Source organism: Aquarana catesbeiana, linkage group LG09 (genome assembly GCF_042186555.1).
Source record: "Aquarana catesbeiana isolate 2022-GZ linkage group LG09, ASM4218655v1, whole genome shotgun sequence".
NCBI lineage: Eukaryota > Metazoa > Chordata > Amphibia > Anura > Ranidae > Aquarana > Aquarana catesbeiana.
In genome coordinates, this window is record NC_133332.1 from 24,912,740 (window position 1) to 24,937,038 (window position 24,299).

The 24,299-nt window shown below is 43.5% G+C and overlaps 28 non-coding genes across 28 annotated transcripts; all 28 read left to right on the forward strand.

The window, feature by feature from the left end:
• The first annotated feature begins 122 nt into the window (after positions 1 to 122).
• TRNAV-UAC (transfer RNA valine (anticodon UAC)) lies at positions 123 to 195 on the forward strand. Its single transcript has one exon. It is a non-coding gene; the product is annotated as a tRNA-Val (tRNA).
• Positions 196 to 1,002: 807 nt separating this feature from the next.
• TRNAV-UAC (transfer RNA valine (anticodon UAC)) lies at positions 1,003 to 1,075 on the forward strand. The gene has a single exon. It is a non-coding gene; the product is annotated as a tRNA-Val (tRNA).
• An 804-nt stretch (positions 1,076 to 1,879) lies between these two features.
• TRNAV-UAC (transfer RNA valine (anticodon UAC)) lies at positions 1,880 to 1,952 on the forward strand. The gene has a single exon. It is a non-coding gene; the product is annotated as a tRNA-Val (tRNA).
• Positions 1,953 to 2,759: 807 nt separating this feature from the next.
• TRNAV-UAC (transfer RNA valine (anticodon UAC)) lies at positions 2,760 to 2,832 on the forward strand. The gene has a single exon. It is a non-coding gene; the product is annotated as a tRNA-Val (tRNA).
• Positions 2,833 to 3,643: 811 nt separating this feature from the next.
• On the forward strand, positions 3,644 to 3,716 carry TRNAV-UAC (transfer RNA valine (anticodon UAC)). The gene has a single exon. It is a non-coding gene; the product is annotated as a tRNA-Val (tRNA).
• Positions 3,717 to 4,523: 807 nt separating this feature from the next.
• Positions 4,524 to 4,596, forward strand: TRNAV-UAC (transfer RNA valine (anticodon UAC)). Its single transcript has one exon. It is a non-coding gene; the product is annotated as a tRNA-Val (tRNA).
• Positions 4,597 to 5,397: 801 nt separating this feature from the next.
• Positions 5,398 to 5,470, forward strand: TRNAV-UAC (transfer RNA valine (anticodon UAC)). Its single transcript has one exon. It is a non-coding gene; the product is annotated as a tRNA-Val (tRNA).
• Positions 5,471 to 6,281: 811 nt separating this feature from the next.
• Positions 6,282 to 6,354, forward strand: TRNAV-UAC (transfer RNA valine (anticodon UAC)). The gene has a single exon. It is a non-coding gene; the product is annotated as a tRNA-Val (tRNA).
• An 807-nt stretch (positions 6,355 to 7,161) lies between these two features.
• Positions 7,162 to 7,234, forward strand: TRNAV-UAC (transfer RNA valine (anticodon UAC)). The gene has a single exon. It is a non-coding gene; the product is annotated as a tRNA-Val (tRNA).
• An 811-nt stretch (positions 7,235 to 8,045) lies between these two features.
• TRNAV-UAC (transfer RNA valine (anticodon UAC)) lies at positions 8,046 to 8,118 on the forward strand. The gene has a single exon. It is a non-coding gene; the product is annotated as a tRNA-Val (tRNA).
• Positions 8,119 to 8,925: 807 nt separating this feature from the next.
• TRNAV-UAC (transfer RNA valine (anticodon UAC)) lies at positions 8,926 to 8,998 on the forward strand. Its single transcript has one exon. It is a non-coding gene; the product is annotated as a tRNA-Val (tRNA).
• An 804-nt stretch (positions 8,999 to 9,802) lies between these two features.
• Positions 9,803 to 9,875, forward strand: TRNAV-UAC (transfer RNA valine (anticodon UAC)). Its single transcript has one exon. It is a non-coding gene; the product is annotated as a tRNA-Val (tRNA).
• Positions 9,876 to 10,682: 807 nt separating this feature from the next.
• Positions 10,683 to 10,755, forward strand: TRNAV-UAC (transfer RNA valine (anticodon UAC)). The gene has a single exon. It is a non-coding gene; the product is annotated as a tRNA-Val (tRNA).
• Positions 10,756 to 11,566: 811 nt separating this feature from the next.
• TRNAV-UAC (transfer RNA valine (anticodon UAC)) lies at positions 11,567 to 11,639 on the forward strand. The gene has a single exon. It is a non-coding gene; the product is annotated as a tRNA-Val (tRNA).
• An 807-nt stretch (positions 11,640 to 12,446) lies between these two features.
• On the forward strand, positions 12,447 to 12,519 carry TRNAV-UAC (transfer RNA valine (anticodon UAC)). Its single transcript has one exon. It is a non-coding gene; the product is annotated as a tRNA-Val (tRNA).
• Positions 12,520 to 13,320: 801 nt separating this feature from the next.
• On the forward strand, positions 13,321 to 13,393 carry TRNAV-UAC (transfer RNA valine (anticodon UAC)). Its single transcript has one exon. It is a non-coding gene; the product is annotated as a tRNA-Val (tRNA).
• Positions 13,394 to 14,200: 807 nt separating this feature from the next.
• On the forward strand, positions 14,201 to 14,273 carry TRNAV-UAC (transfer RNA valine (anticodon UAC)). The gene has a single exon. It is a non-coding gene; the product is annotated as a tRNA-Val (tRNA).
• Positions 14,274 to 15,077: 804 nt separating this feature from the next.
• TRNAV-UAC (transfer RNA valine (anticodon UAC)) lies at positions 15,078 to 15,150 on the forward strand. The gene has a single exon. It is a non-coding gene; the product is annotated as a tRNA-Val (tRNA).
• An 807-nt stretch (positions 15,151 to 15,957) lies between these two features.
• TRNAV-UAC (transfer RNA valine (anticodon UAC)) lies at positions 15,958 to 16,030 on the forward strand. The gene has a single exon. It is a non-coding gene; the product is annotated as a tRNA-Val (tRNA).
• An 811-nt stretch (positions 16,031 to 16,841) lies between these two features.
• TRNAV-UAC (transfer RNA valine (anticodon UAC)) lies at positions 16,842 to 16,914 on the forward strand. The gene has a single exon. It is a non-coding gene; the product is annotated as a tRNA-Val (tRNA).
• An 801-nt stretch (positions 16,915 to 17,715) lies between these two features.
• On the forward strand, positions 17,716 to 17,788 carry TRNAV-UAC (transfer RNA valine (anticodon UAC)). Its single transcript has one exon. It is a non-coding gene; the product is annotated as a tRNA-Val (tRNA).
• An 811-nt stretch (positions 17,789 to 18,599) lies between these two features.
• Positions 18,600 to 18,672, forward strand: TRNAV-UAC (transfer RNA valine (anticodon UAC)). The gene has a single exon. It is a non-coding gene; the product is annotated as a tRNA-Val (tRNA).
• An 807-nt stretch (positions 18,673 to 19,479) lies between these two features.
• TRNAV-UAC (transfer RNA valine (anticodon UAC)) lies at positions 19,480 to 19,552 on the forward strand. Its single transcript has one exon. It is a non-coding gene; the product is annotated as a tRNA-Val (tRNA).
• An 811-nt stretch (positions 19,553 to 20,363) lies between these two features.
• On the forward strand, positions 20,364 to 20,436 carry TRNAV-UAC (transfer RNA valine (anticodon UAC)). The gene has a single exon. It is a non-coding gene; the product is annotated as a tRNA-Val (tRNA).
• An 807-nt stretch (positions 20,437 to 21,243) lies between these two features.
• Positions 21,244 to 21,316, forward strand: TRNAV-UAC (transfer RNA valine (anticodon UAC)). Its single transcript has one exon. It is a non-coding gene; the product is annotated as a tRNA-Val (tRNA).
• Positions 21,317 to 22,120: 804 nt separating this feature from the next.
• On the forward strand, positions 22,121 to 22,193 carry TRNAV-UAC (transfer RNA valine (anticodon UAC)). Its single transcript has one exon. It is a non-coding gene; the product is annotated as a tRNA-Val (tRNA).
• Positions 22,194 to 22,991: 798 nt separating this feature from the next.
• TRNAV-UAC (transfer RNA valine (anticodon UAC)) lies at positions 22,992 to 23,064 on the forward strand. The gene has a single exon. It is a non-coding gene; the product is annotated as a tRNA-Val (tRNA).
• Positions 23,065 to 23,864: 800 nt separating this feature from the next.
• On the forward strand, positions 23,865 to 23,937 carry TRNAI-UAU (transfer RNA isoleucine (anticodon UAU)). The gene has a single exon. It is a non-coding gene; the product is annotated as a tRNA-Ile (tRNA).
• The last annotated feature ends 362 nt before the right edge of the window (positions 23,938 to 24,299 follow it).

A 24,299-nucleotide genomic window follows, 5' to 3' on the forward strand; every position in this document is an offset into this window, starting at 1 on the left:
TGAAAGTGTCCTAAAATCAAAGAAATGCCAAAGGATCTCAGATTGACCTATAGGATGCAAGAATTATTTGGTTTTTAACCCTTACCTTTCTGAAAAATTGACACTTATGCACTCTTTTCACAGATTCCATAGTGTAGCGGTTATCACGTCTGCTTTACACGCAGAAGGTCCTGGGTTCAACCCCCAGTGGAACCATTTTGTAATATGAGATCAGATACTGACTTTCTAAAAGTCAGATTTTGAAACGTGCCTCACACAATGCAAAGGAATGCAATAGAGCCTTCAAAGTTGAACAGAACTCAAAAAATCAACCTTTGCTATATTGTAGGAAACATTGACTCATGTTGTTTCTAAGAAGTACCCTGAAAAATATATCTTTGGCCTGAAATTCCTCTTAAAAATAGTAGCACACTTCCTGGTATGCAAGCGTGCCCAAGCACTCCTTTCAACACAGCCACTTAGCTGTGTGTGTGTTGTGTGAGATCTAAGGCATTGCAATCTCTGAATTCTAGTTGCAGGGGAATTGGAGTGAAGTTTGGTGATGTCACTACTGTGGTGCTCACTCTTCTCCTTGCTGGCAGCTTCCTGACATGAAGAAGCAAATCCCTGCCTCTACCAAGGTGGCCACTTCCACACAGAGACACACTATAAAACAAGACATGGTAAGTCAGTCACGGGGAAAAGATCAGCAGCAGGGTGGCCACAGGCATGACTCGTAACTAGTCCTTTGCTGTCTGCCTTCATTTTCTTGAGGAATGGCTTCCAGAGTATAGCTTTTATAAGGGAACCATAGCGACCCTGGAGCACTTTGCTATGGGCTGATAGTAGGTTATGGCCCTTATGCAAAGAGTGGTCAGAAACACCAGTTTTGCTACCCCCTAGAAAGTGTCCTAAAACCAAGGAAATGCCAAAGGATCTCAGGTTGACCTATAGGATGCAAGCATTCTTTGGTTTTTAACCCTTACCTTTCTGAAAAATTGACAATTAGGCACACTTTTCACAGGTTCCATAGTGTAGCGGTTATCACGTCTGCTTTACATGCAGAAGGTCCTGGGTTCAACCCCCAGTGGAACCATTTTGTAATATGAGATCAGATACTGACTTTCTAAAAGTCAGACTTTGGAACGTGCCTCACACAACGCAAAGGAATGCAATAGAGCTTTCAAAGTTGAACAGAACTCAAAAAATCAACCTTTTCTATATTGTAGGAAACATTGACTCATGTTAATTGTTTCTAAGCAGTACCCTGAAAAATATATTTTTGGCCTGAAATTCCTCTTAAAAATAGTAGCGCAGTTCCTGGTATGCAATCGTGCCCAAGCACTCCTTTCGATGCAGCCGCATAGCTCTGTGTGTGTGTTGTAAGGCTTTGCGAACTCTGACTTCTAGTCTCAGGGGTATTGGAGTGAAGTTTGGTGATGTCACTACTGTGTTGCTCAGTCTTCTCCTTGCTGGTGGCTTTCTGACATGAGGAAGCAAAGCCCTTCCTCTACCAAGGTGGCCACCTTTACACAGATACACGCTATAAAACAAGACATGGTAAGTCAGTCACGGGGAAAAGATCAGCTGCAGGGAGGCCACAGGCATGACTGGTAACTAGTCCTTTGCCCTCTGCCTTCATTTTCTTGAGGAACGGCTTCCAGAGTATAGCTTTTATAAAGGAACCATAGCTACCCATGAGCTCTTTGCTATGGGCTGATACTAGGTCATGGCCCTTATGCAAAGAGTGGTCAGAAACACCAGTTTTGCTACACCCTTGAAAGTGTCCTAAAACCAAAGAAATGCCAAAGGATCTCAGATTGACCTATAGGATGCAAGAATTATTTGGTTTTTAACCCTTACCTTTCTGAAAAATTGACAATTAGGCACTCTTTTCACAGGTTCCATAGTGTAGCGGTTATCACGTCTGCTTTACACGCAGAAGGTCCTGGGTTCAACCCCCAGTGGAACCATTTTGTAATATGAGATCAGATACTGACTTTCTAAAAGTCAGACTTTGGAACGTGCCTCACACAATGCAAAGGAATGCAATAGAGCCTTCAAAGTTGAACAGAACTCAAAAAATCAACCTTTGCTATATTGTAGGAAACATTGACTCATGTTGTTTCTAAGAAGTACCCTGAAAAATATATCTTTGGCCTGAAATTCCTCTTAAAAATAGTAGCGCACTTCCTGGTATGCAAGCGTGCCCAAGCACTCCTTTCGATGCAGCCGCATAGCTGTGTGTGTGTTGTGTGAGATATAAGGCTTTGCAAACTCTGACTTCTAGTCTCAGGGGTATTGGAGTGAAGTTTGGTGATGTCACTACTGTGGTGCTCAGTCTTCTCCTTGCTGGTGGCTTTCTGACATGAGGGAGCAAAGCCCTTCCTCTACCAAGGTGGCCACCTTTACACAGAGACACGCTATAAAACAAGACATGGTAAGTCAGTCACGGGGAAAAGATCAGCTGCAGGGAGGCCACAGGCATGACTGGTAACTAGTCCTTTGCCCTCTGCCTTCATTTTCTTGAGGAACGGCTTCCAGAGTATAGCTTTTATAAGGGAACCATAGCTACCCTGGAGCTCTTTGCTATGGGCTGATACTAGGTCATGGCCCTTATGCAAAGAGTGGTCAGAAACACCAGTTTTGCTACACCCTTGAAAGTGTCCTAAAACCAAAGAAATGCCAAAGGATCTCAGATTGACCTATAGGATGCAAGAATTATTTGGTTTTTAACCCTTACCTTTCTGAAAAATTGACAATTAGGCACACTTTTCACAGGTTCCATAGTGTAGCGGCTATCACGTCTGCTTTACACGCAGAAGGTCCTGGGTTCAACCCCCAGTGGAACCATTTTGTAATATGAGATCAGATACTGACTTTCTAAAAGTCAGAATTTGAAACGTGCCTCACACAATGCAAAGGAATGCAATAGAGCCTTCAAAGTTGAACAGAACTCAAAAAGTCAACCTTTGCTATATTGTAGGAAACATTGACTCATGTTAATTGTTTCTAAGCAGTACCCTGAAAAATATATCTTTGGCCTGAAATTCCTCTTAAAAATAGTAGCGCACTTCCTGGTATGCAAGCGTGCCCAAGCACTCCTTTCGATGCAGCCGCATAGCTGTGTGTGTGTTGTGTGAGATATAAGGCTTTGCAAACTCTGACTTCTAGTCTCAGGGGTATTGGAGTGAAGTTTGGTGATGTCACTACTGTGGTGCTCAGTCTTCTCCTTGCTGGTGGCTTTCTGACATGAGGAAGCAAAGCCCTTCCTCTACCAAGGTGGCCACCTTTACACAGAGACACGCTATAAAACAAGACATGGTAAGTCAGTCACGGGGAAAAGATCAGCTGCAGGGAGGCCACAGGCATGACTGGTAACTAGTCCTTTGCCCTCTGCCTTCATTTTCTTGAGGAACGGCTTCCAGAGTATAGCTTTTATAAGGGAACCATAGCTACCCTTGAGCTCTTTGCTATGGGCTGATACTAGGTCATGGCCCTTATGCAAAGAGTGGTCAGAAACACCAGTTTTGCTACACCCTTGAAAGTGTCCTAAAAGCAAGGAAATGCCAAAGGATCTCAGATTGACCTATAGGATGCAAGAATTATTTGGTTTTTAACCCTTACCTTTCTGAAAAATTGACAATTAGGCACACTTTTCACAGGTTCTATAGTGTAGCGGCTATCACGTCTGCTTTACACGCAGAAGGTCCTAGGTTCAACCCCCAGTGGAACCATTTTGTAATATGAGATCAGATACTGACTTTCTAAAAGTCAGACTTTGAAACGTGCCTCACACAATGCAAAGGAATGCAATAGAGCCTTCAAAGTTGAACAGAACTCAAAAAGTCAACCTTTGCTATATTGTAGGAAACATTGACTCATGTTGTTTCTAAGAAGTACCCTGAAAAATATATCTTTGGCCTGAAATTCTTCTTAAAAATAGTAGCACACTTCCTGGTATGCAAGCGTGCCCAAGCACTCCTTTCAACGCAGCCGCTTAGCTGTGTGTGTGTTGTGTGAGATCTAAGGCATTGCAATCTCTGAATTCTAGTTGCAGGGGAATTGGAGTGAAGTTTGGTGATGTCACTACTGTGGTGCTCACTCCTCTCCTTGCTGGCAGCTTCCTGACATGAGGAAGCAAATCCCTGCCTCTACCAAGGTGGCCACTTCCACACAGAGACACGCTATAAAACAAGACATGGTAAGTCAGTCACGGGGAAAAGATCAGCAGCAGGGTGGCCACAGGCATGACTGGTAACTAGTCCTTTGCCCTCTGCCTTCATTTTCATGAGGAATGGCTTCCAGAGTATAGCTTTTATAAGGGAACCATAGAGACTCTGGAGCTCTTTGCTATGGGCTGATAGTAGGTTATGGCCCTTATGCAAAGAGTGGTCAGAAACACCAGTTTTGCTACCCCCTAGAAAGTGTCCTAAAACCAAGGAAATGCCAAAGGATCTCAGGTTGACCTATAGGATGCAAGCATTCTTTGGTTTTTAACCCTTACCTTTCTGAAAAATTGACAATTAGGCACACTTTTCACAGGTTCCATAGTGTAGCGGTTATCACATCTGCTTTACACGCAGAAGGTCCTGGGTTCAACCCCCAGTGGAACCATTTTGTAATATGAGATCAGATACTGACTTTCTAAAAGTCAGATTTTGGAACGTGCCTCACACAACGCAAAGGAATGCAATAGAGCTTTCAAAGTTGAACAGAACTCAAAAAGTCAACCTTTAGCTATATTGTAGGAAACATTGACTCATGTTGTTTCTAAGAAGTACCCTGAAAAATATATTTTTGGCCTGAAATTCCTCTTAAAAATAGTAGCGCAGTTCCTGGTATGCAATAGTGCCCAAGCACTCCTTTCGATGCAGCCGCATAGCTGTGTGTGTGTGTTGTAAGGCTTTGCGAACTCTGACTTCTAGTCTCAGGGGTATTGGAGTGAAGTTTGGTGATGTCACTACTGTGTTGCTCAGTCTTCTCCTTGCTGGTGGCTTTCTGACATGAGGAAGCAAAGCCCTTCCTCTACCAAGGTGGCCACCTTTACACAGAGACACGCTATAAAACAAGACATGGTAAATCAGTCACGGGGAAAAGATCAGCTGCAGGGAGGCCACAGGCATGACTGGTAACTAGTCCTTTGCCCTCTGCCTTCATTTTCTTGAGGAACGGCTTCCAGAGTATAGCTTTTATAAAGGAACCATAGCTACCCTGGAGCTCTTTGCTATGGGCTGATACTAGGTCATGGCCCTTATGCAAAGAGTGGTCAGAAACACCAGTTTTGCTACACCCTTGAAAGTGTCCTAAAATCAAAGAAATGCCAAAGGATCTCAGATTGACCTATAGGATGCAAGAATTATTTGGTTTTTAACCCTTACCTTTCTGAAAAATTGACACTTATGCACTCTTTTCACAGATTCCATAGTGTAGCGGTTATCACGTCTGCTTTACACGCAGAAGGTCCTGGGTTCAACCCCCAGTGGAACCATTTTGTAATATGAGATCAGATACTGACTTTCTAAAAGTCAGACTTTGAAACGTGCCTCACACAATGCAAAGGAATGCAATAGAGCCTTCAAAGTTGAACAGAACTCAAAAAGTCAACCTTTGCTATATTGTAGGAAACATTGACTCATGTTAATTGTTTCTAAGCAGTACCCTGAAAAATATATCTTTGGCCTGAAATTCCTCTTAAAAATAGTAGCGCACTTCCTGGTATGCAAGCGTGCCCAAGCACTCCTTTCGATGCAGCCGCATAGCTGTGTGTGTGTTGTGTGAGATATAAGGCTTTGCAAACTCTGACTTCTAGTCTCAGGGGTATTGGAGTGAAGTTTGGTGATGTCACTACTGTGGTGCTCAGTCTTCTCCTTGCTGGTGGCTTTCTGACATGAGGAAGCAAAGCCCTTCCTCTACCAAGGTGGCCACCTTTACACAGAGACACGCTATAAAACAAGACATGGTAAGTCAGTCACGGGGAAAAGATCAGCTGCAGGGAGGCCACAGGCATGACTGGTAACTAGTCCTTTGCACTCTGCCTTCATTTTCTTGAGGAACGGCTTCCAGAGTATAGCTTTTATAAGGGAACCATAGCTACCCTGGAGCTCTTTGCTATGGGCTGATACTAGGTCATGGCCCTTATGCAAAGAGTGGTCAGAAACACCAGTTTTGCTACACCCTTGAAAGTGTCCTAAAACCAAGGAAATGCCAAAGGATCTCAGATTGACCTATAGGATGCAAGAATTATTTGGTTTTTAACCCTTACCTTTCTGAAAAATTGACAATTAGGCACACTTTTCACAGGTTCTATAGTGTAGCGGCTATCACGTCTGCTTTACACGCAGAAGGTCCTAGGTTCAACCCCCAGTGGAACCATTTTGTAATATGAGATCAGATACTGACTTTCTAAAAGTCAAACTTTGAAACGTGCCTCACACAATGCAAAGGAATGCAATAGAGCCTTCAAAGTTGAACAGAACTCAAAAAGTCAACCTTTGCTATATTGTAGGAAACATTGACTCATGTTGTTTCTAAGAAGTACCCTGAAAAATATATCTTTGGCCTGAAATTCTTCTTAAAAATAGTAGCACACTTCCTGGTATGCAAGCGTGCCCAAGCACTCCTTTCAACGCAGCCGCTTAGCTGTGTGTGTGTTGTGTGAGATCTAAGGCATTGCAATCTCTGAATTCTAGTTGCAGGGGAATTGGAGTGAAGTTTGGTGATGTCACTACTGTGGTGCTCACTCCTCTCCTTGCTGGCAGCTTCCTGACATGAGGAAGCAAATCCCTGCCTCTACCAAGGTGGCCACTTCCACACAGAGACACGCTATAAAACAAGACATGGTAAGTCAGTCACGGGGAAAAGATCAGCAGCAAGGTGGCCACAGGCATGACTGGTAACTAGTCCTTTGCCCTCTGCCTTCATTTTCTTGAGGAATGGCTTCCAGAGTATAGCTTTTATAAGGGAACCATAGAGACTCTGGAGCTCTTTGCTATGGGCTGATAGTAGGTTATGGCCCTTATGCAAAGAGTGGTCAGAAACACCAGTTTTGCTACCCCCTAGAAAGTGTCCTAAAACCAAGGAAATGCCAAAGGATCTCAGGTTGACCTATAGGATGCAAGCAATCTTTGGTGTTTAACCCATCCCTTTCTGAAAAATTGACAATTAGGCAAAGTTTTCACAGGTTCTATAGTGTAGTGGTTATCACGTCTGCTTTACACGCAGAAGGTCCTGGGTTCAACCCCCAGTGGAACCATTTTGGAATATGAGATCAGATACTGACTTTCTAAAAGTCAGACTTTGGAACGTGCCTCACACAACGCAAAGGAATGCAATAGAGCCTTCAAAGTTGAACAGAACTCAAAAAGTCAACCTTTGCTATTTTGTAGGAAACATTGACTCATGTTAATTGTTTCTAAGCAGTACCCTGAAAAATATATCTTTGGCCTGAAATTCCTCTTAAAAATAGTAGCGCACTTCCTGGTATGCAAGCGTGCCCAAGCACTCCTTTCGATGCAGCCGCATAGCTGTGTGTGTGTTGTGTGAGATATAAGGCTTTGCAAACTCTGACTTCTAGTCTCAGGGGTATTGGAGTGAAGTTTGGTGATGTCACTACTGTGGTGCTCAGTCTTCTCCTTGCTGGTGGCTTTCTGACATGAGGAAGCAAAGCCCTTCCTCTACCAAGGTGGCCACCTTTACACAGAGACACGCTATAAAACAAGACATGGTAAGTCAGTCACGGGGAAAAGATCAGCTGCAGGGAGGCCACAGGCATGACTGGTAACTAGTCCTTTGCCCTCTGCCTTCATTTTCTTGAGGAACGGCTTCCAGAGTATAGCTTTTATAAAGGAACCATAGCTACCCTGGAGCTCTTTGCTATGGGCTGATACTAGGTCATGGCCCTTATGCAAAGAGTGGTCAGAAACACCAGTTTTGCTACACCCTTGAAAGTGTCCTAAAATCAAAGAAATGCCAAAGGATCTCAGATTGACCTATAGGATGCAAGAATTATTTGGTTTTTAACCCTTACCTTTCTGAAAAATTGACACTTATGCACTCTTTTCACAGATTCCATAGTGTAGCGGTTATCACGTCTGCTTTACACGCAGAAGGTCCTGGGTTCAACCCCCAGTGGAACCATTTTGTAATATGAGATCAGATACTGACTTTCTAAAAGTCAGATTTTGAAACGTGCCTCACACAATGCAAAGGAATGCAATAGAGCCTTCAAAGTTGAACAGAACTCAAAAAATCAACCTTTGCTATATTGTAGGAAACATTGACTCATGTTGTTTCTAAGAAGTACCCTGAAAAATATATCTTTGGCCTGAAATTCCTCTTAAAAATAGTAGCACACTTCCTGGTATGCAAGCGTGCCCAAGCACTCCTTTCAACACAGCCGCTTAGCTGTGTGTGTGTTGTGTGAGATCTAAGGCATTGCAATCTCTGAATTCTAGTTGCAGGGGAATTGGAGTGAAGTTTGGTGATGTCACTACTGTGGTGCTCACTCTTCTCCTTGCTGGCAGCTTCCTGACATGAAGAAGCAAATCCCTGCCTCTACCAAGGTGGCCACTTCCACACAGAGACACACTATAAAACAAGACATGGTAAGTCAGTCACGGGGAAAAGATCAGCAGCAGGGTGGCCACAGGCATGACTCGTAACTAGTCCTTTGCTGTCTGCCTTCATTTTCTTGAGGAATGGCTTCCAGAGTATAGCTTTTATAAGGGAACCATAGCGACCCTGGAGCTCTTTGCTATGGGCTGATAGTAGGTTATGGCCCTTATGCAAAGAGTGGTCAGAAACACCAGTTTTGCTACCCCCTAGAAAGTGTCCTAAAACCAAGGAAATGCCAAAGGATCTCAGGTTGACCTATAGGAAGCAAGCATTCTTTGGTTTTTAACCCTTACCTTTCTGAAAAATTGACAATTAGGCACACTTTTCACAGGTTCCATAGTGTAGCGGTTATCACGTCTGCTTTACATGCAGAAGGTCCTGGGTTCAACCCCCAGTGGAACCATTTTGTAATATGAGATCAGATACTGACTTTCTAAAAGTCAGACTTTGGAACGTGCCTCACACAACGCAAAGGAATGCAATAGAGCTTTCAAAGTTGAACAGAACTCAAAAAATCAACCTTTTCTATATTGTAGGAAACATTGACTCATGTTAATTGTTTCTAAGCAGTACCCTGAAAAATATATTTTTGGCCTGAAATTCCTCTTAAAAATAGTAGCGCAGTTCCTGGTATGCAATCGTGCCCAAGCACTCCTTTCGATGCAGCCGCATAGCTCTGTGTGTGTGTTGTAAGGCTTTGCGAACTCTGACTTCTAGTCTCAGGGGTATTGGAGTGAAGTTTGGTGATGTCACTACTGTGTTGCTCAGTCTTCTCCTTGCTGGTGGCTTTCTGACATGAGGAAGCAAAGCCCTTCCTCTACCAAGGTGGCCACCTTTACACAGATACACGCTATAAAACAAGACATGGTAAATCAGTCACGGGGAAAAGATCAGCTGCAGGGAGGCCACAGGCATGACTGGTAACTAGTCCTTTGCCCTCTGCCTTCCTTTTCTTGAGGAACGGCTTCCAGAGTATAGCTTTTATAAGGGAACCATAACTACCCTGGAGCACTTTGCTATGGGCTGATACTAGGTCATGGCCCTTATGCAAAGAGTGGTCAGAAACACCAGTTTTGCTACACCCTTGAAAGTGTCCTAAAACCAAAGAAATGCCAAAGGATTTCAGATTGACCTATAGGATGCAAGAATTCTTTGGTTTTTAACCCTTACCTTTCTGAAAAATTGACAATTAGGCACTCTTTTCACAGGTTCCATAGTGTAGCGGTTATCACGTCTGCTTTACACGCAGAAGGTCCTGGGTTCAACCCCCAGTGGAACCATTTTGTAATATGAGATCAGATACTGACTTTCTAAAAGTCAGACTTTGGAACGTGCCTCACACAATGCAAAGGAATGCAATAGAGCCTTCAAAGTTGAACAGAACTCAAAAAATCAACCTTTGCTATATTGTAGGAAACATTGACTCATGTTGTTTCTAAGAAGTACCCTGAAAAATATATCTTTGGCCTGAAATTCCTCTTAAAAATAGTAGCGCACTTCCTGGTATGCAAGCGTGCCCAAGCACTCCTTTCGATGCAGCCGCATAGCTGTGTGTGTGTTGTGTGAGATATAAGGCTTTGCAAACTCTGACTTCTAGTCTCAGGGGTATTGGAGTGAAGTTTGGTGATGTCACTACTGTGGTGCTCAGTCTTCTCCTTGCTGGTGGCTTTCTGACATGAGGGAGCAAAGCCCTTCCTCTACCAAGGTGGCCACCTTTACACAGAGACACGCTATAAAACAAGACATGGTAAGTCAGTCACGGGGAAAAGATCAGCTGCAGGGAGGCCACAGGCATGACTGGTAACTAGTCCTTTGCCCTCTGCCTTCATTTTCTTGAGGAACGGCTTCCAGAGTATAGCTTTTATAAGGGAACCATAGCTACCCTGGAGCTCTTTGCTATGGGCTGATACTAGGTCATGGCCCTTATGCAAAGAGTGGTCAGAAACACCAGTTTTGCTACACCCTTGAAAGTGTCCTAAAACCAAAGAAATGCCAAAGGATCTCAGATTGACCTATAGGATGCAAGAATTATTTGGTTTTTAACCCTTACCTTTCTGAAAAATTGACAATTAGGCACACTTTTCACAGGTTCCATAGTGTAGCGGCTATCACGTCTGCTTTACACGCAGAAGGTCCTGGGTTCAACCCCCAGTGGAACCATTTTGTAATATGAGATCAGATACTGACTTTCTAAAAGTCAGAATTTGAAACGTGCCTCACACAATGCAAAGGAATGCAATAGAGCCTTCAAAGTTGAACAGAACTCAAAAAGTCAACCTTTGCTATATTGTAGGAAACATTGACTCATGTTAATTGTTTCTAAGCAGTACCCTGAAAAATATATCTTTGGCCTGAAATTCCTCTTAAAAATAGTAGCGCACTTCCTGGTATGCAAGCGTGCCCAAGCACTCCTTTCGATGCAGCCGCATAGCTGTGTGTGTGTTGTGTGAGATATAAGGCTTTGCAAACTCTGACTTCTAGTCTCAGGGGTATTGGAGTGAAGTTTGGTGATGTCACTACTGTGCTGCTCAGTCTTCTCCTTGCTGGTGGCTTTCTGACATGAGGAAGCAAAGCCCTTCCTCTACCAAGGTGGCCACCTTTACACAGAGACACGCTATAAAACAAGACATGGTAAGTCAGTCACGGGGAAAAGATCAGCTGCAGGGAGGCCACAGGCATGACTGGTAACTAGTCCTTTGCCCTCTGCCTTCATTTTCTTGAGGAACGGCTTCCAGAGTATAGCTTTTATAAGGGAACCATAGCTACCCTTGAGCTCTTTGCTATGGGCTGATACTAGGTCATGGCCCTTATGCAAAGAGTGGTCAGAAACACCAGTTTTGCTACACCCTTGAAAGTGTCCTAAAAGCAAGGAAATGCCAAAGGATCTCAGATTGACCTATAGGATGCAAGAATTATTTGGTTTTTAACCCTTACCTTTCTGAAAAATTGACAATTAGGCACACTTTTCACAGGTTCTATAGTGTAGCGGCTATCACGTCTGCTTTACACGCAGAAGGTCCTAGGTTCAACCCCCAGTGGAACCATTTTGTAATATGAGATCAGATACTGACTTTCTAAAAGTCAGACTTTGAAACGTGCCTCACACAATGCAAAGGAATGCAATAGAGCCTTCAAAGTTGAACAGAACTCAAAAAGTCAACCTTTGCTATATTGTAGGAAACATTGACTCATGTTGTTTCTAAGAAGTACCCTGAAAAATATATCTTTGGCCTGAAATTCTTCTTAAAAATAGTAGCACACTTCCTGGTATGCAAGCGTGCCCAAGCACTCCTTTCAACGCAGCCGCTTAGCTGTGTGTGTGTTGTGTGAGATCTAAGGCATTGCAATCTCTGAATTCTAGTTGCAGGGGAATTGGAGTGAAGTTTGGTGATGTCACTACTGTGGTGCTCACTCCTCTCCTTGCTGGCAGCTTCCTGACATGAGGAAGCAAATCCCTGCCTCTACCAAGGTGGCCACTTCCACACAGAGACACGCTATAAAACAAGACATGGTAAGTCAGTCACGGGGAAAAGATCAGCAGCAGGGTGGCCACAGGCATGACTGGTAACTAGTCCTTTGCCCTCTGCCTTCATTTTCATGAGGAATGGCTTCCAGAGTATAGCTTTTATAAGGGAACCATAGAGACTCTGGAGCTCTTTGCTATGGGCTGATAGTAGGTTATGGCCCTTATGCAAAGAGTGGTCAGAAACACCAGTTTTGCTACCCCCTAGAAAGTGTCCTAAAACCAAGGAAATGCCAAAGGATCTCAGGTTGACCTATAGGATGCAAGCATTCTTTGGTTTTTAACCCTTACCTTTCTGAAAAATTGACAATTAGGCACACTTTTCACAGGTTCCATAGTGTAGCGGTTATCACATCTGCTTTACACGCAGAAGGTCCTGGGTTCAACCCCCAGTGGAACCATTTTGTAATATGAGATCAGATACTGACTTTCTAAAAGTCAGATTTTGGAACGTGCCTCACACAACGCAAAGGAATGCAATAGAGCTTTCAAAGTTGAACAGAACTCAAAAAGTCAACCTTTAGCTATATTGTAGGAAACATTGACTCATGTTGTTTCTAAGAAGTACCCTGAAAAATATATCTTTGGCCTGAAATTCCTCTTAAAAATAGTAGCGCAGTTCCTGGTATGCAATAGTGCCCAAGCACTCCTTTCGATGCAGCCGCATAGCTGTGTGTGTGTGTTGTAAGGCTTTGCGAACTCTGACTTCTAGTCTCAGGGGTATTGGAGTGAAGTTTGGTGATGTCACTACTGTGTTGCTCAGTCTTCTCCTTGCTGGTGGCTTTCTGACATGAGGAAGCAAAGCCCTTCCTCTACCAAGGTGGCCACCTTTACACAGAGACACGCTATAAAACAAGACATGGTAAATCAGTCACGGGGTAAAGATCAGCTGCAGGGAGGCCACAGGCATGACTGGTAACTAGTCCTTTGCCCTCTGCCTTCATTTTCTTGAGGAACGGCTTCCAGAGTATAGCTTTTATAAAGGAACCATAGCTACCCTGGAGCTCTTTGCTATGGGCTGATACTAGGTCATGGCCCTTATGCAAAGAGTGGTCAGAAACACCAGTTTTGCTACACCCTTGAAAGTGTCCTAAAATCAAAGAAATGCCAAAGGATCTCAGATTGACCTATAGGATGCAAGAATTATTTGGTTTTTAACCCTTACCTTTCTGAAAAATTGACACTTATGCACTCTTTTCACAGATTCCATAGTGTAGCGGTTATCACGTCTGCTTTACACGCAGAAGGTCCTGGGTTCAACCCCCAGTGGAACCATTTTGTAATATGAGATCAGATACTGACTTTCTAAAAGTCAGATTTTGAAACGTGCCTCACACAATGCAAAGGAATGCAATAGAGCCTTCAAAGTTGAACAGAACTCAAAAAATCAACCTTTGCTATATTGTAGGAAACATTGACTCATGTTGTTTCTAAGAAGTACCCTGAAAAATATATCTTTGGCCTGAAATTCCTCTTAAAAATAGTAGCACACTTCCTGGTATGCAAGCGTGCCCAAGCACTCCTTTCAACACAGCCGCTTAGCTGTGTGTGTGTTGTGTGAGATCTAAGGCATTGCAATCTCTGAATTCTAGTTGCAGGGGAATTGGAGTGAAGTTTGGTGATGTCACTACTGTGGTGCTCACTCTTCTCCTTGCTGGCAGCTTCCTGACATGAAGAAGCAAATCCCTGCCTCTACCAAGGTGGCCACTTCCACACAGAGACACACTATAAAACAAGACATGGTAAGTCAGTCACGGGGAAAAGATCAGCAGCAGGGTGGCCACAGGCATGACTCGTAACTAGTCCTTTGCTGTCTGCCTTCATTTTCTTGAGGAATGGCTTCCAGAGTATAGCTTTTATAAGGGAACCATAGCGACCCTGGAGCTCTTTGCTATGGGCTGATAGTAGGTTATGGCCCTTATGCAAAGAGTGGTCAGAAACACCAGTTTTGCTACCCCCTAGAAAGTGTCCTAAAACCAAGGAAATGCCAAAGGATCTCAGGTTGACCTATAGGATGCAAGCATTCTTTGGTTTTTAACCCTTACCTTTCTGAAAAATTGACAATTAGGCACACTTTTCACAGGTTCCATAGTGTAGCGGTTATCACGTCTGCTTTACATGCAGAAGGTCCTGGGTTCAACCCCCAGTGGAACCATTTTGTAATATGAGATCAGATACTGACTTTCTAAAAGTCAGACTTTGGAACGTGCCTCACACAACGCAAAGGAATGCAATAGAGCTTTCAAAGTTGAACAGAACTCAAAAAATCAACCTTTTCTATATTGTAGGAAACATTGACTCATGTTAATTGTTTCTAAGCAGTACCCTGAAAAATATATTTTTGGCCTGAAATTCCTCTTAAAAATAGTAGCGCAGTTCCTGGTATGCAATCGTGCCCAAGCACTCCTTTCGATGCAGCCGCATAGCTCTGTGTGTGTGTTGTAAGGCTTTGCGAACTCTGACTTCTAGTCTCAGGGGTATTGGAGTGAAGTTTGGTGATGTCACTACTGTGTTGCTCAGTCTTCTCCTTGCTGGTGGCTTTCTGACATGAGGAAGCAAAGCCCTTCCTCTACCAAGGTGGCCACCTTTACACAGATACACGCTATAAAACAAGACATGGTAAGTCAGTCACGGGGAAAAGATCAGCTGCAGGGAGGCCACAGGCATGACTGGTAACTAGTCCTTTGCCCTCTGCCTTCATTTTCTTGAGGAACGGCTTCCAGAGTATAGCTTTTATAAAGGAACCATAGCTACCCTGGAGCTCTTTGCTATGGGCTGATACTAGGTCATGGCCCTTATGCAAAGAGTGGTCAGAAACACCAGTTTTGCTACACCCTTGAAAGTGTCCTAAAACCAAAGAAATGCCAAAGGATCTCAGATTGACCTATAGGATGCAAGAATTATTTGGTTTTTAACCCTTACCTTTCTGAAAAATTGACAATTAGGCACTCTTTTCACAGGTTCCATAGTGTAGCGGTTATCACGTCTGCTTTACACGCAGAAGGTCCTGGGTTCAACCCCCAGTGGAACCATTTTGTAATATGAGATCAGATACTGACTTTCTAAAAGTCAGACTTTGGAACGTGCCTCACACAATGCAAAGGAATGCAATAGAGCCTTCAAAGTTGAACAGAACTCAAAAAATCAACCTTTGCTATATTGTAGGAAACATTGACTCATGTTGTTTCTAAGAAGTACCCTGAAAAATATATCTTTGGCCTGAAATTCCTCTTAAAAATAGTAGCGCACTTCCTGGTATGCAAGCGTGCCCAAGCACTCCTTTCGATGCAGCCGCATAGCTGTGTGTGTGTTGTGTGAGATATAAGGCTTTGCAAACTCTGACTTCTAGTCTCAGGGGTATTGGAGTGAAGTTTGGTGATGTCACTACTGTGGTGCTCAGTCTTCTCCTTGCTGGTGGCTTTCTGACATGAGGAAGCAAAGCCCTTCCTCTACCAAGGTGGCCACCTTTACACAGATACACGCTATAAAACAAGACATGGTAAGTCAGTCACGGGGAAAAGATCAGCTGCAGGGAGGCCACAGGCATGACTGGTAACTAGTCCTTTGCCCTCTGCCTTCATTTTCTTGAGGAACGGCTTCCAGAGTATAGCTTTTATAAAGGAACCATAGCTACCCTGGAGCTCTTTGCTATGGGCTGATACTAGGTCATGGCCCTTATGCAAAGAGTGGTCAGAAACACCAGTTTTGCTACACCCTTGAAAGTGTCCTAAAATCAAAGAAATGCCAAAGGATCTCAGATTGACCTATAGGATGCAAGAATTATTTGGTTTTTAACCCTTACCTTTCTGAAAAATTGACACTTACGCACTCTTTTCACAGATTCCATAGTGTAGCGGTTATCACGTCTGCTTTACACGCAGAAGGTCCTGGGTTCAACCCCCAGTGGAACCATTTTGTAATATGAGATCAGATACTGACTTTCTAAAAGTCAGATTTTGAAACGTGCCTCACACAATGCAAAGGAATGCAATAGAGCCTTCAAAGTTGAACAGAACTCAAAAAGTCAACCTTTGCTATATTGTAGGAAACATTGACTCATGTTAATTGTTTCTAAGCAGTACCCTGAAAAATATATCTTTGGCCTGAAATTCCTCTTAAAAATAGTAGCGCACTTCCTGGTATGCAAGCGTGCCCAAGCACTCCTTTCGATGCAGCCGCATAGCTGTGTGTGTGTTGTGTGAGATATAAGGCTTTGCAAACTCTGACTTCTAGTCTCAGGGGTATTGGAGTGAAGTTTGGTGATGTCACTACTGTGGTGCTCAGTCTTCTCCTTGCTGGTGGCTTTCTGACATGAGGAAGCAAAGCCCTTCCTCTACCAAGGTGGCCACCTTTACACAGAGACACGCTATAAAACAAGACATGGTAAGTCAGTCACGGGGAAAAGATCAGCTGCAGGGAGGCCACAGGCATGACTGGTAACTAGTCCTTTGCCCTCTGCCTTCATTTTCTTGAGGAACGGCTTCCAGAGTATAGCTTTTATAAGGGAACCATAGCTACCCTGGAGCTCTTTGCTATGGGCTGATACTAGGTCATGGCCCTTATGCAAAGAGTGGTCAGAAACACCAGTTTTGCTACACCCTTGAAAGTGTCCTAAAACCAAGGAAATGCCAAAGGATCTCAGATTGACCTATAGGATGCAAGAATTATTTGGTTTTTAACCCTTACCTTTCTGAAAAATTGACAATTAGGCACACTTTTCACAGGTTCCATAGTGTAGCGGCTATCACGTCTGCTTTACACGCAGAAGGTCCTGGGTTCAACCCCCAGTGGAACCATTTTGTAATATGAGATCAGATACTGACTTTCTAAAAGTCAGACTTTGAAACATGCCTCACACAATGCAAAGGAATGCAATAGAGCTTTCAAAGTTGAACAGAACTCAAAAAGTCAACCTTTAGCTATATTGTAGGAAACATTGACTCATGTTGTTTCTAAGAAGTACCCTGAAAAATATATTTTTGGCCTGAAATTCCTCTTAAAAATAGTAGCGCAGTTCCTGGTATGCAATAGTGCCCAAGCACTCCTTTCGATGCAGCCGCATAGCTGTGTGTGTGTGTTGTAAGGCTTTGCGAACTCTGACTTCTAGTCTCAGGGGTATTGGAGTGAAGTTTGGTGATGTCACTACTGTGTTGCTCAGTCTTCTCCTTGCTGGTGGCTTTCTGACATGAGGAAGCAAAGCCCTTCCTCTACCAAGGTGGCCACCTTTACACAGAGACACGCTATAAAACAAGACATGGTAAATCAGTCACGGGGAAAAGATCAGCTGCAGGGAGGCCACAGGCATGACTGGTAACTAGTCCTTTGCCCTCTGCCTTCATTTTCTTGAGGAACGGCTTCCAGAGTATAGCTTTTATAAAGGAACCATAGCTACCCTGGAGCTCTTTGCTATGGGCTGATACTAGGTCATGGCCCTTATGCAAAGAGTGGTCAGAAACACCAGTTTTGCTACACCCTTGAAAGTGTCCTAAAATCAAAGAAATGCCAAAGGATCTCAGATTGACCTATAGGATGCAAGAATTATTTGGTTTTTAACCCTTACCTTTCTGAAAAATTGACACTTATGCACTCTTTTCACAGATTCCATAGTGTAGCGGTTATCACGTCTGCTTTACACGCAGAAGGTCCTGGGTTCAACCCCCAGTGGAACCATTTTGTAATATGAGATCAGATACTGACTTTCTAAAAGTCAGACTTTGAAACGTGCCTCACACAATGCAAAGGAATGCAATAGAGCCTTCAAAGTTGAACAGAACTCAAAAAGTCAACCTTTGCTATATTGTAGGAAACATTGACTCATGTTAATTGTTTCTAAGCAGTACCCTGAAAAATATATCTTTGGCCTGAAATTCCTCTTAAAAATAGTAGCGCACTTCCTGGTATGCAAGCGTGCCCAAGCACTCCTTTCGATGCAGCCGCATAGCTGTGTGTGTGTTGTGTGAGATATAAGGCTTTGCAAACTCTGACTTCTAGTCTCAGGGGTATTGGAGTGAAGTTTGGTGATGTCACTACTGTGGTGCTCAGTCTTCTCCTTGCTGGTGGCTTTCTGACATGAGGAAGCAAAGCCCTTCCTCTACCAAGGTGGCCACCTTTACACAGAGACACGCTATAAAACAAGACATGGTAAGTCAGTCACGGGGAAAAGATCAGCTGCAGGGAGGCCACAGGCATGACTGGTAACTAGTCCTTTGCACTCTGCCTTCATTTTCTTGAGGAACGGCTTCCAGAGTATAGCTTTTATAAGGGAACCATAGCTACCCTGGAGCTCTTTGCTATGGGCTGATACTAGGTCATGGCCCTTATGCAAAGAGTGGTCAGAAACACCAGTTTTGCTACACCCTTGAAAGTGTCCTAAAACCAAGGAAATGCCAAAGGATCTCAGATTGACCTATAGGATGCAAGAATTATTTGGTTTTTAACCCTTACCTTTCTGAAAAATTGACAATTAGGCACACTTTTCACAGGTTCTATAGTGTAGCGGCTATCACGTCTGCTTTACACGCAGAAGGTCCTAGGTTCAACCCCCAGTGGAACCATTTTGTAATATGAGATCAGATACTGACTTTCTAAAAGTCAAACTTTGAAACGTGCCTCACACAATGCAAAGGAATGCAATAGAGCCTTCAAAGTTGAACAGAACTCAAAAAGTCAACCTTTGCTATATTGTAGGAAACATTGACTCATGTTGTTTCTAAGAAGTACCCTGAAAAATATATCTTTGGCCTGAAATTCTTCTTAAAAATAGTAGCACACTTCCTGGTATGCAAGCGTGCCCAAGCACTCCTTTCAACGCAGCCGCTTAGCTGTGTGTGTGTTGTGTGAGATCTAAGGCATTGCAATCTCTGAATTCTAGTTGCAGGGGAATTGGAGTGAAGTTTGGTGATGTCACTACTGTGGTGCTCACTCCTCTCCTTGCTGGCAGCTTCCTGACATGAGGAAGCAAATCCCTGCCTCTACCAAGGTGGCCACTTCCACACAGAGACACGCTATAAAACAAGACATGGTAAGTCAGTCACGGGGAAAAGATCAGCAGCAAGGTGGCCACAGGCATGACTGGTAACTAGTCCTTTGCCCTCTGCCTTCATTTTCTTGAGGAATGGCTTCCAGAGTATAGCTTTTATAAGGGAACCATAGAGACTCTGGAGCTCTTTGCTATGGGCTGATAGTAGGTTATGGCCCTTATGCAAAGAGTGGTCAGAAACACCAGTTTTGCTACCCCCTAGAAAGTGTCCTAAAACCAAGGAAATGCCAAAGGATCTCAGGTTGACCTATAGGATGCAAGCAATCTTTGGTGTTTAACCCATCCCTTTCTGAAAAATTGACAATTAGGCAAAGTTTTCACAGGTTCTATAGTGTAGTGGTTATCACGTCTGCTTTACACGCAGAAGGTCCTGGGTTCAACCCCCAGTGGAACCATTTTGGAATATGAGATCAGATACTGACTTTCTAAAAGTCAGACTTTGGAACGTGCCTCACACAACGCAAAGGAATGCAATAGAGCCTTCAAAGTTGAACAGAACTCAAAAAGTCAACCTTTGCTATTTTGTAGGAAACATTGACTCATGTTAATTGTTTCTAAGCAGTACCCTGAAAAATATATCTTTGGCCTGAAATTCCTCTTAAAAATAGTAGCGCACTTCCTGGTATGCAAGCGTGCCCAAGCACTCCTTTCGATGCAGCCGCATAGCTGTGTGTGTGTTGTGTGAGATATAAGGCTTTGCAAACTCTGACTTCTAGTCTCAGGGGTATTGGAGTGAAGTTTGGTGATGTCACTACTGTGGTGCTCAGTCTTCTCCTTGCTGGTGGCTTTCTGACATGAGGAAGCAAAGCCCTTCCTCTACCAAGGTGGCCACCTTTACACAGAGACACGCTATAAAACAAGACATGGTAAGTCAGTCACGGGGAAAAGATCAGCTGCAGGGAGGCCACAGGCATGACTGGTAACTAGTCCTTTGCCCTCTGCCTTCATTTTCTTGAGGAACGGCTTCCAGAGTATAGCTTTTATAAAGGAACCATAGCTACCCTGGAGCTCTTTGCTATGGGCTGATACTAGGTCATGGCCCTTATGCAAAGAGTGGTCAGAAACACCAGTTTTGCTACACCCTTGAAAGTGTCCTAAAATCAAAGAAATGCCAAAGGATCTCAGATTGACCTATAGGATGCAAGAATTATTTGGTTTTTAACCCTTACCTTTCTGAAAAATTGACACTTATGCACTCTTTTCACAGATTCCATAGTGTAGCGGTTATCACGTCTGCTTTACACGCAGAAGGTCCTGGGTTCAACCCCCAGTGGAACCATTTTGTAATATGAGATCAGATACTGACTTTCTAAAAGTCAGATTTTGAAACGTGCCTCACACAATGCAAAGGAATGCAATAGAGCCTTCAAAGTTGAACAGAACTCAAAAAATCAACCTTTGCTATATTGTAGGAAACATTGACTCATGTTGTTTCTAAGAAGTACCCTGAAAAATATATCTTTGGCCTGAAATTCCTCTTAAAAATAGTAGCACACTTCCTGGTATGCAAGCGTGCCCAAGCACTCCTTTCAACACAGCCGCTTAGCTGTGTGTGTGTTGTGTGAGATCTAAGGCATTGCAATCTCTGAATTCTAGTTGCAGGGGAATTGGAGTGAAGTTTGGTGATGTCACTACTGTGGTGCTCACTCTTCTCCTTGCTGGCAGCTTCCTGACATGAAGAAGCAAATCCCTGCCTCTACCAAGGTGGCCACTTCCACACAGAGACACACTATAAAACAAGACATGGTAAGTCAGTCACGGGGAAAAGATCAGCAGCAGGGTGGCCACAGGCATGACTCGTAACTAGTCCTTTGCTGTCTGCCTTCATTTTCTTGAGGAATGGCTTCCAGAGTATAGCTTTTATAAGGGAACCATAGCGACCCTGGAGCTCTTTGCTATGGGCTGATAGTAGGTTATGGCCCTTATGCAAAGAGTGGTCAGAAACACCAGTTTTGCTACCCCCTAGAAAGTGTCCTAAAACCAAGGAAATGCCAAAGGATCTCAGGTTGACCTATAGGAAGCAAGCATTCTTTGGTTTTTAACCCTTACCTTTCTGAAAAATTGACAATTAGGCACACTTTTCACAGGTTCCATAGTGTAGCGGTTATCACGTCTGCTTTACATGCAGAAGGTCCTGGGTTCAACCCCCAGTGGAACCATTTTGTAATATGAGATCAGATACTGACTTTCTAAAAGTCAGACTTTGGAACGTGCCTCACACAACGCAAAGGAATGCAATAGAGCTTTCAAAGTTGAACAGAACTCAAAAAATCAACCTTTTCTATATTGTAGGAAACATTGACTCATGTTAATTGTTTCTAAGCAGTACCCTGAAAAATATATTTTTGGCCTGAAATTCCTCTTAAAAATAGTAGCGCAGTTCCTGGTATGCAATCGTGCCCAAGCACTCCTTTCGATGCAGCCGCATAGCTCTGTGTGTGTGTTGTAAGGCTTTGCGAACTCTGACTTCTAGTCTCAGGGGTATTGGAGTGAAGTTTGGTGATGTCACTACTGTGTTGCTCAGTCTTCTCCTTGCTGGTGGCTTTCTGACATGAGGAAGCAAAGCCCTTCCTCTACCAAGGTGGCCACCTTTACACAGATACACGCTATAAAACAAGACATGGTAAATCAGTCACGGGGAAAAGATCAGCTGCAGGGAGGCCACAGGCATGACTGGTAACTAGTCCTTTGCCCTCTGCCTTCCTTTTCTTGAGGAACGGCTTCCAGAGTATAGCTTTTATAAGGGAACCATAACTACCCTGGAGCACTTTGCTATGGGCTGATACTAGGTCATGGCCCTTATGCAAAGAGTGGTCAGAAACACCAGTTTTGCTACACCCTTGAAAGTGTCCTAAAACCAAAGAAATGCCAAAGGATTTCAGATTGACCTATAGGATGCAAGAATTCTTTGGTTTTTAACCCTTACCTTTCTGAAAAATTGACAATTAGGCATTCTTTTCACAGGTTCCATAGTGTAGCGGTTATCACGTCTGCTTTACACGCAGAAGGTCCTGGGTTCAACCCCCAGTGGAACCATTTTGTAATATGAGATCAGATACTGACTTTCTAAAAGTCAGACTTTGAAACTTGCCTCACACAATGCAAAGGAATGCAATAGAGCCTTCAAAGTTGAACAGAACTCAAAAAGTCAACCTTTGCTATATTGTAGGAAACATTGACTCATGTTGTTTCTAAGAAATACCCTGAAAAATATATCTTTGGCCTGAAATTCCTCTTAAAAATAGTAGCACACTTCCTGGTATGCAAGCGTGCCCAAGCACTCCTTTCAACGTAGCCGCTTAGCTGTGTGTGAGATCTAAGGCATTGCAATCTCTGAATTCTAGTTGCAGGGGAATTGGAGTGAAGTTTGGTGATGTCACTACTGTGGTGGTCACTCTTCTCCTTGCTGGCAGCTTCCTGACACGAGGAAGCAAATCCCTGCCTCTACCAAGGTGGCCACCTCCACACAGAGACACACTATAAAACAAGACATGGTAAGTCAGTCACGGGGAAAAGATCAGCAGCAGGGTGGCCACAGGCATGACTGGTAACTAGTCCTTTGCCGTCTGCCTTCATTTTCTTGAGGAATGGCTTCCAGAGTATAGCTTTTATAAGGGAACCATAACTACCCTGGAGCACTTTGCTATGGGCTGATACTAGGTCATGGCCCTTATGCAAAGAGTGGTCAGAAACACCAGTTTTGCTACACCCTTGAAAGTGTCCTAAAACCAAAGAAATGCCAAAGGATTTCAGATTGACCTATAGGATGCAAGAATTCTTTGGTTTTTAACCCTTACCTTTCTGAAAAATTGACAAATAGGCATTCTTTTCACAGGTTCCATAGTGTAGCGGTTATCACGTCTGCTTTACACGCAGAAGGTCCTGGGTTCAACCCCCAGTGGAACCATTTTGTAATATGAGATCAGATACTGACTTTCTAAAAGTCAGACTTTGAAACTTGCCTCACACAATGCAAAGGAATGCAATAGAGCCTTCAAAGTTGAACAGAACTCAAAAAGTCAACCTTTGCTATATTGTAGGAAACATTGACTCATGTTGTTTCTAAGAAATACCCTGAAAAATATATCTTTGGCCTGAAATTCCTCTTAAAAATAGTAGCACACTTCCTGGTATGCAAGCGTGCCCAAGCACTCCTTTCAACGTAGCCGCTTAGCTGTGTGTGAGATCTAAGGCATTGCAATCTCTGAATTCTAGTTGCAGGGGAATTGGAGTGAAGTTTGGTGATGTCACTACTGTGGTGGTCACTCTTCTCCTTGCTGGCAGCTTCCTGACACGAGGAAGCAAATCCCTGCCTCTACCAAGGTGGCCACCTCCACACAGAGACACACTATAAAACAAGACATGGTAAGTCAGTCACGGGGAAAAGATCAGCAGCAGGGTGGCCACAGGCATGACTGGTAACTAGTCCTTTGCCGTCTGCCTTCATTTTCTTGAGGAATGGCTTCCAGAGTATAGCTTTTATAAGGGAACCATAGCGACCCTGGAGCTCTTTGCTATGTGCTGATAGTAGGTTATGGCCCTTATGCAAAGAGTGGTCAGAAACACCAGTTTTGCTACCCCCTTGAAAGTGTCCTAAAACCAAGGAAATGCCAAAGGATCTCAGGTTGACCTATAGGATGCAAGCAATCTTTGGTGTTTAACCCTTCCCTTTCTGAAAAATTGACAATTAGGCACCCTTTTTTTACAGGTTCTATAGTGTAGCGGTTATCACGTCTGCTTTATACGCAGAAGGTCCTGGGTTCAACCCCCAGTGGAACCATTTTGTAATATGAGATCAGATACTGACTTTCCGAAAGTCAGACTTTGGAACGTGCCTCACAAAACATAAAGAAAAGCAATAGAGCTTTCAAAGTTGAACGGAACTCAAAAAGTCAACCTTTGCTATATTGTAGGAAACATTGACACATGTTAATTGTTTCTAAGCATTACCCTGAAAAATATATCTTTGGCCTGAAATTCCTCTTAAAAATAGTAGCGCAGTTCCTGGTATGCAATCGTGGCCAAGCACTCCTTTTGATGCAGCCGCATAGCTGTTTGTGTGTTGTAAGGCTTTGCAAACTTTGACTTCTAGTCTCAGGGGTAGTGGAGTGAAGTTTGGTGATGTCACTACTGTGTTGCTCA